This window comes from Parasteatoda tepidariorum, chromosome 4, assembly GCF_982258835.1.
Source record: "Parasteatoda tepidariorum strain Cologne lab strain chromosome 4, Ptep-v5.0, whole genome shotgun sequence".
NCBI classification, from domain to species: domain Eukaryota; kingdom Metazoa; phylum Arthropoda; class Arachnida; order Araneae; family Theridiidae; genus Parasteatoda; species Parasteatoda tepidariorum.
In genome coordinates, this window is record NC_141758.1 from 92,665,836 (window position 1) to 92,679,024 (window position 13,189).

Sequence of the window (13,189 nt, forward strand, 5' to 3'; positions counted from 1 at the left end):
GTAACTTTACTCACAAGTTACCTTTTCCCATATTTTGTTAAATACATGGGTAACAAGAGTTTTACAGTGATACTATGCTTCTTAAACTAAATTATTGTTTAAAAACTATGAATGAAGTGCTTGGGAATATAGGGTGAAAGGTCACAACTATCCCAAAGGTGACATTTTTATAACAACTGTATCACACCGATTTGGGTAATCTTTTTTTTTTTTAATATAACTGTTTCTTCTTTTAAATTTTCTATTTTTAATATTCTTTTTCCATCTGACACCATGATGAATTTAATCTAATCTCAAATAAACTTACTTCCCACAATGCGAAAAAAATACTTTTTTTGTAATAAAAAATATTTAACTACCTAATCACCTGGTATCGAACCAAGGAATTAACAGTTTGGCGCTTCAAAACCATATGGTTAATAGAACACTATGGTCACCTGGCTGTTAAGAGGAATTCGAGCTTGTTAAATCATTTCCGCGGTTTTGTATAGGGTACACACGCCACTGCGCGGTCCCTGATTTTGAAGCTCGATATGGTAGTATGGATAATTAAGACATTGTATCCGAACAAGTTGCAAAACTATAGGTTAATATTAAGAGAAGATATTGGCCATTATATATATTCAGCACTTGAACTAAATTTTTCTAAGTTTAGATGCTTTTATTAAAAACACGTTTAAAAAATTAAATAAATAAAAGCACAGACGTTTTGAGGAAATTCACAATTTACAGTATCTCTGTTTGAATATTTACTTGCCCGGGCATGTAAAGGTTAAAAATACGCAATCTAATTTTCGAGCCCTGGTACCAAGTTATTTCTTGAGAACATATTTTTACATCAGTTTTATCGACTGAAATTTTTCAATTCAGACAAAAGAGAAGATCTTCCTTAAGTGGCAAATCGCGTGATCAAAGGCGTTTCTATCATTTAGTCAAACGTTTTTGTGTCCTAAAAAATTCTGAATCAACCTTATATTATAAACGCAAATAAGCAGTGCAAGATTTATTCGCGAAGGTTTTAGAGGTATTATTATTCTTTAAAAAAAAAGTTTAAGAACATTTGATTTTCTTTATTCTTTGCATCACTCGGTCGCTGCAAAAATATTTTTTATCCTCGAGTAAGATTTCATTTTTAACCTGTCTGTAGGAGATAATCTTTTCTGATGTAGGCCAGCTAAAGCCAAGGATTACATTCCTTGGAGGGGAAAAAAATGTCCAGTTTTAGTCGTCATAAACATGCTTCACATGAAAGGTAAATTTTTAAAAACCACCAGTCAAGATAGATTTAGATGATAGTTGAAAAGAAATAAGGACAGCTTTGTTTTAGCCTAATACACATAAAGTTTGAAAGATAAACATCAGTTTGGGAAAAGAATGTACATACACTCCGCTTGAAACCCTGTTTTAACACAAAGAAGTTCAGATAAGGCTTGGCTCATATACACTATTGAAGTAAACATTTTTTTTATTTCTTTTATTGCACAATAGTTAGAGAGCTAGAAACATTTACTAAGAAACAAATGAGAAAATTGTTTGCTCAAAATGATAAACTTTAAAAATAAATTTTAAAAATACAAAACACGGTTGATAGAAAACTTTATGTAATATTAATCCCTCCTTCGATTTTAAAGCACACGATGCAAACTTTTATGACAGTAAGTTTTATTTTAACAAAGCAGAATCAACGATACTGCAGCATTGCATAATCAAGGTATGAAAATCAAACAGAGTTCTCAATAAAGTCTGGCACAAAAACAAAACGGAAAAAATTAAGAATGGCTAATGGGATGCCCAAAAGATTCTGGTTTCCTTGCTCATCTGACGACTGTTCAACCAACCCGTAAGGGGCTTATTTATTATTTTAAGGTAGGTCACACAGTAAGAAACTATATAAACTATACCTGGTCACATAATTCACAAACATTAAAGTGTAATAGATTACAACAGTGAAAAAAAAGCTATGAAAATTAAGGTTGGTCACACGATTAATAAGAAGAGATTGCAACAATAGGAGACAAACTAGGGAAATAACTTCTGTATACAGTTTTATATCTACAAAACTACAATCTCAAGAGTAACAGCAGTATTGGGTGAAGAAACATCAAACAAGTGCATATAAGAGAGATATTGGTCCGGTTCCATTTGATAGATAATCTATTATTCTTTTAGTGGTTATCCTTAGAACTTAGAAATTCCACTAGAAAGAAATCAGTTCAATCGCATCAATTATATAAACATTATTTTTTTAAATTTCTCTTCTTAAAGGTTTAAAAAGAGAGAAGTCATTATAAATATTTTCTTTTTAAACATTTCACTAATGCTGTCAAGATTATTTAGAGGAAAAAAGGTTGCATTCCTGTTTTTTAATTAATTATTTATTTAATTGTAGTTTTGTTATAGTTCATACCTTTCAATCTTACAAGCAAAGTATTATTTTTAAAAAAAATTATTTAAGTAAGGGTGTCTAACCTGCGCCTTAGAGACCGAATGCGACAATGGAAAGATTTATGTAGCCTGAACCCATCTCTTACTAAAACAATAATTTGAAAGTTGCGTAAAAAGCTTTTAAAACTTTTTTATTGACTGTGACGAAACAACTTAATTACAACGAAAAATTTCTTATTTTATTCAAAAGCGTGAAAAACTTAAAGAAACTTTTTTCAACCATAATTAATTCAAAGCAAATGTTAATTTTAAAAACGAAAGATATAGTTTATGCTAAGTAATGTTAAAATTGTATTTCAGTATAAAAGAACTGAAAAGCTTGCAAAACATAGCTGTATTGAAAAAGAAATTAAGAACAAGTTTTCCAATACTTTTACACTGCAGTGTTTTATAAATATCTTTCACATCTTTTTTTTTTTTTTTAAATACAGTCGTGGTGCACTTTAATAACACAATATAAAGATTTTCAAAAATTACAGATCTGTTAATTTATGATTATTAAGTTTCTATTAATTAATTTTTTTTAAAAAATTCAGTAAGTAGTTTCAGTCTTTAGTTTATTTTAAGTTAAGTAACTTTTCAAAGGAATATTTAAATATCTTTTTAACTAACATAACAGTTGAATTATTAATTGTCATGTTGAGTTATCAACAGTTACATCAATTATTTGGCCGAAAGCCCTCTTTTCAAAAAGATTGTGCATCGCACAACAAAAGTAAAAATTCAATTACAAGAAGCCTTAATTTCTGCTAAAGTTTAAATTTTAATTTATTCTCAAATAACGTAAAGATGAAACAAAACACACAAAAACTTAGCTACAAATAAGTACAGTAGCTTAGACTAAATATAAATTTAGACTAAATACAAACTTAGCTACAATAAAAAAAAATTTTGCTTTTATAACTGAATATCATCTGCAAAGGAGAAGAAAAAAAATTCTCAACTATTTAAGAAACGACTCTCTATATCCAAACAGTTTTATTAGGCATACAGATTGCAAGAAGGCCTCCATTTCGCAGCTTGCATGTGGTGATCACACCATAGGGTAACGTATAGTAGTTAAAGGTGAACGTTTGAACTTGCCTTAATTCGTAAATTCGAAATATTTAGGATCGCAGTAATTCGTAAAAAAAAATACCTCAGCTAGGAAGCAGGGCTAATGAGGGTTCCAGTCTACTGAGTTCTACACGTGAAATTCCTTTCATTAATAACCAGTTCGTAAAATCATTCAACCGATTTGGAGAGCACATTTTGTATCTTCACTCTGTTTCAATTTAAAACATTCCCCTCCTTTATAAGATTAGGCAAGAGAGTTTAATTGGTTTATTGCGTTAAAGGCACACATGACATTTCCGTAAAAAAATTACAATAACACAGTTTCGTTTTTTTTTTCTTTTTCCCCTGTTCACCTAGAATATGAAAGCATTGTTGAGCGGGAAAAAATTTCATGTTGTAATTTAAAATCATTCTATTAGCAAAAACGGAGGTTACACAGCCACAAAATATCAAAATATTTACAGGCATGAAAACCTTCCGAAAAAGTTTCAAAAAAAGCGGCATGGCGCGACAGCCTGGCGCTCTATCTTTCTTTGAAAATCTATAAAAAATCATTTAATTAAACAACCAGGATTGGTATCTAATATAAACTAGTAAAAAAATTGGTTTGCAAAAACTAGTTAACAAACTTAGATAAAGTAAACAAACGATTTGTATTATCAAATAAACTATTCTATCTGAAGTAAGTAAAGTCCTATTTAAACTACATAAATATACCTATTTAAACTGCCCTTGACAATTTATAATTTAAACAATTCTACAATAACACAATCCCCATACAATAAAATCACCATATTGAAGTTTTACTCTTAGAAGATTTATTTATTATTAAAGAACATCAAATCTCGATTATCTCTATAGAACATCAAATATGATATTTTTAACTGGATCAAGGCACACAAGTTTTCAGGAGCCAAAATTTACATATTTTTATTTTCAATAAATAAATAAATAAAATAAATAAACAAATAAAAATTTATAGATAATTTTTGTAAGATTAATTGGAAGGAAAAAAATCTAAATTTTTATTTATTTATTTTGGTGTTCTTTACTTACATTTTTATTTTTCGAAATTTATTTTGGTTATTTTAACTTATAGAATAATTGAACTTTGGCTAGTCATATTGCACTTCGGCTATTAGATTGGATTGCACTTGATCCAAGAAATTATCTTGAATTTGATTCAGGAGTGCTTATCAATAAGGCGCTAAAGCAGAGCTATGGAGTCGGAGAAATTTACTTCAACTCCGGTTAACCTTTTCCTTCTCTATCTCGTTAAAATTAAGGGGTCAAGATTCACCTTCTATTTCGTATGCCCGTGATATTTCTGGGCTGGTATGTTCAAAACAACGCGCTATATTTCTTATGCCCGAAATCAATGTTTATTTCTCAATCTATACACCAGATGGAAGTTCCAGCCTAATTGTGATTTTGTTAAGAGATAGTTTAATTTAATTTATACTAAAAGTCAGCACTCATCGAACATGCAAGAGAAAAATGAACTCACAAATTAAAAATAATTGTATTTACACTTAATTTTACATAACTTCTCTAGAATAAAAAAAAAAAAATAGGCACTTTTATAACCGCTGTCTTCAAAATGAGACCATTAAGGAGTTAATTGGGCCGAGATAGTCTGGCTTGTAAGACGCTGGGCTTATATTCGTACGATCGTGAGTTTGAACCAGGCCGGTCGAAGAATCCCGGTACATTAAATGGTGACTGGTACACGTTAAATCTGTCGGGGTCACAAAGTTCCACCACTGAAAAACAAGAAACGTACCCTCTGGTTTAAAATCATTTGGTTTCCCATACCAGGTTTGCTGGTATCGGCAAGTAGCAATAGCAACAACAACAAGTGGTAAATTTAAATTTAGGTCCTGCGGTTTAAAAGATCGAAAGAAAAGTTTCAAGAGCTCTTTAAAAATAATTTTATACTTGTGTAAACAAAAAACAAACATCTCTAATGATCACAATGATCATCATTTAAACCATAATCTGTGAGAAACCAAATTAATCTAATTTTAATGTTTTTGAGCCTATGTTTAATTAAACAGTTAAAAAGAGGTCACAGGAAATAATTGAAACTTTTAAAAAATTTATATTATTAAATGAATAATTAATGAGTTATACTTAAAAAGTATAAAACTATAAAAACCACTGTAGCCGAAAAAAAAGATGGAAAACAGAACAAAAAAATCTTTTTCTCTTACTGTGGTTTCTATAGTTTTATTTCTCACTTTTATTTTTCCATTTTTTGTTGGCAACTTTACGTTTTATATTTCCAATCAATTTTGTTTCTTCTCTTTCACGTCGGGCAAGTCTTGAAAATGGGCTCCTCTTTCTGAGTGCTTGAAACACGTAGACTGTTATTTCCAATTTGCATATTTTTTAAGCGAATGGAGTTTTTAATAAAGTAAGTGTATACCATGTTTCAATTAAATACATTATTAATTAAAATTAAAAAAATTAAAATATATAAATTAAAATCAAACGAATGTTTATAAACACCCGACAATTTCTTCATAATGTTTTTTTTGTTTTAATAATTTCAAAAATTTTGCCTTAAAGCTAAGATAGAATGCATTTATAACACCACTGTTTGTATACCACTGCACAGCTCTTACTCTAAAAAGCTTATCTTAGCTAATAGTAATCAAAAGTTCAGCTCAGACCATTTAAACACAAAACTTAATTTTGCAAAGTTCATAAAATTACATAAATGGGCCACATTTATCGTCGTAATCAGTAATTAAAAAGGCCTTGCAGCATGCACATATAAAACACTGTGATCACGATGGTCCCAGTATACGCGATCACGGTGTTTTAATAAATCAAATAAATAAACACCAAATAAAATAATAATGGACACCATCTCTTAAATATTTTCACACTAATGGGAATCATCAAATTTCAAAGATAAAAACCTTCATAAATAATTATAGTAATCGAAAAAATAACTATTCAATACGCACATTCTAGAAAACTTTAATCATTTTCACAGAAATAAAGAATACTACCTCTTTTCATCAGGCAATTTAAACTCAAAAGACTTAAGAGCAAAGTGAACGTAATAATGTGAAGGCTAATTGAAAAAACAATCAACCTACGTAAATATTCTAAATGCGTTATAAAATTCCAACACCCCACGCTCCCAAACGATTATTTCACCATGTTTCTAAGAAAAGGAAAAAACTAGTGAATAAAAAATGGTCAAAATGAATTGATTTTTAAAACATTTTACTACGATTAAAATTTATAAGGCGTTTGCTTTTAAAGCACCAATTACCATGATACCAGTAGTGCATAATACCAAAACTAATATTGGTGTCCAAAACTGCAAGGTAATGTTTCCATTTCTCCATTAATTTTGCTTTTTAGTATACAGCTTTTTTTTTTTTAATTTCAATTAGTATCTATTACCAAAATAAATTAAGCATCATTGGCGTCAAAAATAAGAATCGTTTGCAGTTTAATTTTAATCAATGACTAGTTAACATGGAAACAATAGTGAGCAATGCGAAAATTCCCTTTTCTAAATGTCCTTTTCGAACGGTCTAATTGATACTTTTGAACGATTTTCAGGATCGGGGCTGATATATAATTGCTCTTTTTACCCACTGTCGAAATTTTAAGACACTAGATATATGTTCTGGAGTTATAAGACACACGCACACAAGCTAACTCTTTATTTTATTATTATGGATAACAACTATCAATAATAGATATCTCTAAAAAATTATGCAAGCAATTTTACTATCTTAGAATGACAAGGGTTACTAAAATAGTTTAACTTTAAGCTTCCAAAAGCAAAAAAAATAGGAAAAAATAATTTAATTCGTTCGATACTTCTAGAGTCGTTCACTTTACATCTTCGTTTTTTTTTCCCCCTTCCTTTGTTTACTTTGGCCCTCTTTTATTTCTTATGCCACGTACTTATTTTTGGAACACTCTGTTAGAATGAATTTTTGTGGAGAAATAACTACAAGTTAATAAATAATTCACATACTTATTACGTAACGTTCAACTTAGTATTTTTATCTATGTATGACATTAAGTCCATTTATTCCACCAATTCTATTACAAATTTAATACCAAACACTTGTGGAATGTAAATTTCATTTTGAATACTTCACACATTTAAATTTGATATAAAAGAATTATCTTTGCAGTTTTATGTATGATTTATATGTATATATAACTGTAATTAGTTTCAGTTAGAGATCAAGGCCGCACTCAAGGGAAGGGAGGGAGAGGAACGATTGTCCCGGGCCTGAGACTGCTAGGGGCCCCAACCAAAATTTCTTACAAAAAATATAGCGTTTATTAATTTTTTATAAAGAAAATTAAAAAAGATTTCCTTACACTTACATAAAAACTGCAATATTATATAAAGGGTCTTCAAAAATTGCACAAAGTAAAGGGTTGGAATAGCTTGATTGGTAGGACGTTTGGCCCATGTCCAAGAGGCCGTGAGTTCGATCCCCGCCGGTCGAAGACTCCCCGTGAAGTAAATTAAATGGTGACTGGTGCATATTAAATATGTCGGCCAACAAAGTCCCCCAATTTCTCATAACAAACTTATACCTCTGGGGGTACTGAATTGGAGGTTGATCGTTCTCTGGTTCAAGTCAAAATTACGAACTTGCTTCTGAGGAAAGCCATGGCTCACCCTGGGATGGCGCACCATTGAAGAAGAGAATTTTTAAAAGAGAAGGATATGAGATGTTATATTTTGTTTGAAAGCAATGACTTCTATGTGCATTTTACAGAAGTTAAAATAAACAAAAATATAAACGAATACAGTTGCAAGAACAATTTATTAGGACAAATTTATAAATATACAAAAACAAGAAATTTATTATTTTTTTTACCTCTTCGATTTGGTAAAACCTCACCCCCTCTAAATTATTTGCATAATTTCTTACGAATTTGTGTATCTCCACAAGTAATAATACCCATTGCCATAAACAAAACTTGCAAAATGAAATGGTTGCAATCTAATACACAGACAAAGATTGAATCGGATCAGTAACTTACTGTTACAGAGCACAACTGAAAAAAAAAAAAAAAGATTTCTCATGTAACTTTTTTTTATTAATACTTAAGATAGATCGGGGGTCACTTTTGGTCTGTGGACCATAGGTTGCGCATCTCTGTGTGAATTACAATTGAAAAATTACGTTCCATGGGATTCTAAGCTACAATGAAATTATTGAGGGGCATGTGATAAGTATCATAGCTGTGCTTAAAATAATCAGATACTCTAATTTAGAAATCAAATTGTTCAACTCATCATAGAGGTATAGCAAAAAAACAGTTAGGACAGTGAACATGAGCGAAGATATTATAGAACAGATTAAGAGTAATTCATGTTCATCTGTTCCAAGGTATTTAAAAAAAAATGCAAATGTCATAATCAATGGTGAACAGAATATTCAAAGAAGATTTGTAGTTGAAATCATACAAAAAATGACAAATTCATGGTCTTACCAACACACAAAAATAAGTCGTTAAAACAACAAGATGTTATAACATCTGCAAGTGGGTTGTGGCATTTTCGCTCCAGAAGAGAATTTTTTTTTTATCTTAAAAGACAGTCACAACCAGCAAAACGAACATGAATGCAGCAAGTCTTGCCAACATTACCAAAAAGTTGACAGTAGAACAATACCAAAATGCATTGAAAATTATGGTATGGGGTTTGATTTTCCAAAAAGGAAGCCTTCCACTTCTTTTCATTGATCCAGTCATATTGCTTTTAAGAAGACTCAATGCCTGTCCATAATTCAAAAAAGGCCCAGAAGTGGTGTAGAAGCAATTTGCCTGATTTCATCAATACAGAGAAGAGTGGCTTGCTTCTGTGCCATAACCTATCTACTTTTACCTACCTATTTAAACCTACTTGATTATTTTACGTGAGGGTATATGCTCTTAAAGATAAAGGGAAAAAAGTACTAACTGTCGCAAAATTCAAAGTACATTTAATGTAGATTTGGTATAATATCCCAGTTCCAAAAGAAGCAATACATACCAGCTGTAATGAGTTTCCAATCGTTTGCACAAAGTTATAAATGAAAATGGGGGGGGGGGGAATTTTGAGCTCTCATGTATGTAAAAATTAATTAAAAAATTTTTAAATTTTTTTTAACATTTAGACTCAACTTTAGGGACACTTAGTCTGGTACATCATATATTGCCTCATGTTTGTTCATTGTTGAAACATTCTTCAATGATGATCCAAAAGGAATAATTTCTTTCATACGCTAATATATTTCAAGACATGCGACAGCAGCTTGGAAAAAAAAAAAAGCTGAACTTCTCCCATTAGCACAGAACTTCAAATGCACTTTATCTACTTTAGTATAAAGTAACAAAATACATTAAAAAACATTTTTTTAATACACATTTTAAGTTGTTTTTTTATTTTACTTTAAGTTAAATAAAAATAACTGAAGAGCCACTCTTCTGAAATTTTAAGACTTCACATTGATTTATAAAATGATTTAGCGGCAGTAGCTGATTGTAGTATAGTGCAAATAAGTTCTAAAATTTTTATCGCATTTCACATATCATGAACAATATAGACAATAAAGACTAAAAGAAAAGAAAGAAAAAAATGACGAAAGTTAAGAAAAATAATAATTTCCAAAAACAATTTTTTTTAAATTATTATAAAAAAATTCAAAAGCTGAAAACAATATAATGAAAAGATATAATCTAGTCATCAGCTCACACGATTTTATATCTACAAAAGAGAGTGCTTTCTAATATATTGTATTCATGTAGCCAAAGAAAATATACAATAAGGTGAGGAGCAGAAAAACAATTGAAACGAAAAAAGAACTAGTTTTAGTTATGCAAAAAAAAAAATGCAACATAAAATAAAAAAAGCAAATTAAAACAATCAAGCAAAAATTTAAAATAAAAATCAAGAAAACACAGAATAAAACATAAAAAGTAATATATAATGCGAGTAGCGAATTCGAATGTACTTACATGTAACAGCAACTTTAAAAATGATTAAAAATACTTTCGTAAAAAGTATGCCAGATTACAAAATATGAAAATAGAAGTGTAAATAGAGTTTGAGGAGATCTTTTTATGGTGTGTTCTTATTGAAGTACAGAAGTGCAACAACATAAGATTGAGGATTTGTTAGTTACCATGGAGTGGGTAGAACAGAATGTGATCAATGTAATAATACTATACGGCATAATTCAAAGTTTACAATTAGTACAACCTTATTAATATACATCGGGGAAAAAATTTAGTTCTTGTCTGTCTGTTGGATGAAAGCTCCTATATAATTCATTTGATATTAATAATATTTTATACACTGACAGCTTCAAGCACAAGGAAGGTTACTGTTAACATTAGACTACTCTAAACTGTTCAAGCGTTCACTGTGTGAAAAACTAATTTAGTCAAAGGATTAGCATCAGGCTAGACAATGTTGCAATTTAAACCACATACATTTATTTCCTCTTTTCAATTATTTAAAAAATAACACCTGTTATTTCTAATGACACTGATAGCCAAAAACGATTAGAAAAACATTAGTAATAACCTGCATGAATAACATAATAGCTAAAAATCTTGACTTTATGAGCTTGCGAATCATGATAGTTATGAGTCTTTATAAACATAATATATTTAAAGTTCTATTATTAAATCTAAAAAAATTACAACAGAAGTCAAAAAATCTTGAAATTATTATAGCAAAATACTTCTCTAAATAACTTTTACAAGCCCAAATATCTTTTTTGATTGTTTATTAATAAAAATGTACCTGTTATGTAAGAAATAAATAACATTTACACCATCTCTAGATCACTATTATTTTAGGTATAAATCTGAAGTAAAATAAATGGAGAGCAATATTACTAACAAGGAGGTAATATTATCAAAATTACTAAAAACTACCAAAGCATTCTGTAAAATGTCACTTTAAAATGATATGACAAACTTTTATGTTAATTATATTCAAATGCATAATGATCAGGAAAAATATTTCAATAAAAAATGCATAACTAACAGATTAAAAAGGAATAAGCTAACTTTGATTAAGTAAATCTTATTTATATAGGTAATTAAATTTAAAAACATTTATATTAAATTAAAAAATATCAAATCAAATAGATTTTATTTTTTCTCTCACTCTTTGGGGTTGTTTATCCTTCCCAATCTTGCATCTGGACAACTTTTGTCAAAATTCTAAAGGACGTAAATAAGATCTTATGATTAAATATTTATATAAATATATTCAAGCTTCCATCATTTATTTATTAATCTACAAATTACACTTCTTTAAGAATTAAATGACAAAATTTTTCATAAACATTTTATGTCTTCAGTACAATCAATTAAGAAAGGAAATGCAATTAATAATTTTAAAAAAAGGTTACTTATCCATTTTTAGAGGACCATAAAAACTTGCCTAACTTAACTGAGATCAATGATGCTTAAGTAATTATAATAACATCTAATGTAGTACTAGCATTTATAATCTAACCCAAAAAAATTATAGATAAAAAACTAACATCTAAAAGGAATGTTTTCTTGATCCTAGATAAATTTTAACTATCAAATCCTTTTATTCTCTTTGCCTTAAAATAATGACAAATTGAATAACAAAAATAATTAATTTCTTTAAATCAGAGAAATTTGGATTTTTTAGTAAATAGTGATAATCATTAACATTCATATAAAAATAGTTTCCCAATTTATGAACAGCAAACAAATTATTTAATTAAATTGATTTCCTAAATGAATATAACATTCTTTACAATTTACAAATAAAACATGATATAGTTTCGTAAATAATACTTACTAACACAGGTCAAGTGAAAAATAGAAATAATAATTAATAACGACATTTATTTTTGACTGAAACAATGCAGGATGAATTTACAGCTATACCCTTTAAAGATACATAGACTGTTCCTAACATTTGATGTTAGGGAAATATAATACAACGATATCTATTATTCATAACAACTCCTTTTTTATAAGAAGAAAAAAAAGAAAACTTTGTCAACTCACTACAGCTTTGTATTCATAAACAAATGATAATACAATTCGAAACAAGAAAATAATTTACTAATATTCACATATATACAACACAGATGCAGTCTTTGATAAAAATACGATTTGATTTTGGGGGTAATATACCTTATACAGAAAGTACAAATAAGGAAAAGTATGTGCTTATTAAAGATATATGTTTTACTTACCAATTTTAAAAGCAGACAATATTCAGATTCAATAATATATGATTTAAAGTCATAGCTTATACTTTCCACTACCACAGCAAATCTAAGGACATACTCTAACATAAACAAAAATAACACCAGAGAAAATATAGTGAAACATCAACATACTTATTATTTTTTTAGTTATTTGACAGTAGACATAAGGTATTTTCAAGTAATAATATGTCAGATAGCTATCAAATCTTTTAAACTGTTGTGTTTGATTTATCTTTCTGTAATTCGGGTAAAACGTTTCATTTTAACGAACGCAAATCGTTACAAAGTTTTTCTTCAAGTCACTTGTGTCTTTTTCTTGAAAACTTCTATTTAAATACGAATCGCGGTCATGAGTTCGAAATTATTTAACCGCTATAAAATATATTTAATCAATTAATTATTAATTTTTAGAAAGATTACCCCTCTTATTAGCAGCA

General features: G+C 28.9%; 1 protein-coding gene across 3 annotated transcripts in view; it reads right to left on the minus strand.

Annotated features, from left to right (window-relative positions):
• LOC107452325 (WD repeat-containing protein 47) overlaps positions 1–13,084 on the minus strand; it is a 48,704-nt gene extending 35,620 nt beyond the window's left edge. The window contains exons 1-2 of one of the 3 annotated variants that reach the window (XM_087161696.1): positions 12,738–13,084; positions 11,663–11,718 (exon numbers count right to left, since the gene is read on the minus strand). The gene's annotated coding sequence lies outside the window, so the exon portion shown is untranslated. The remainder of the gene's footprint in view (positions 1–11,662; positions 11,719–12,737) is intronic. The other 2 variants (XM_043048611.3, XM_043048612.3) reach the window with 2 other exon arrangements.
• Between the last annotated feature and the right edge of the window lie 105 nt (positions 13,085–13,189).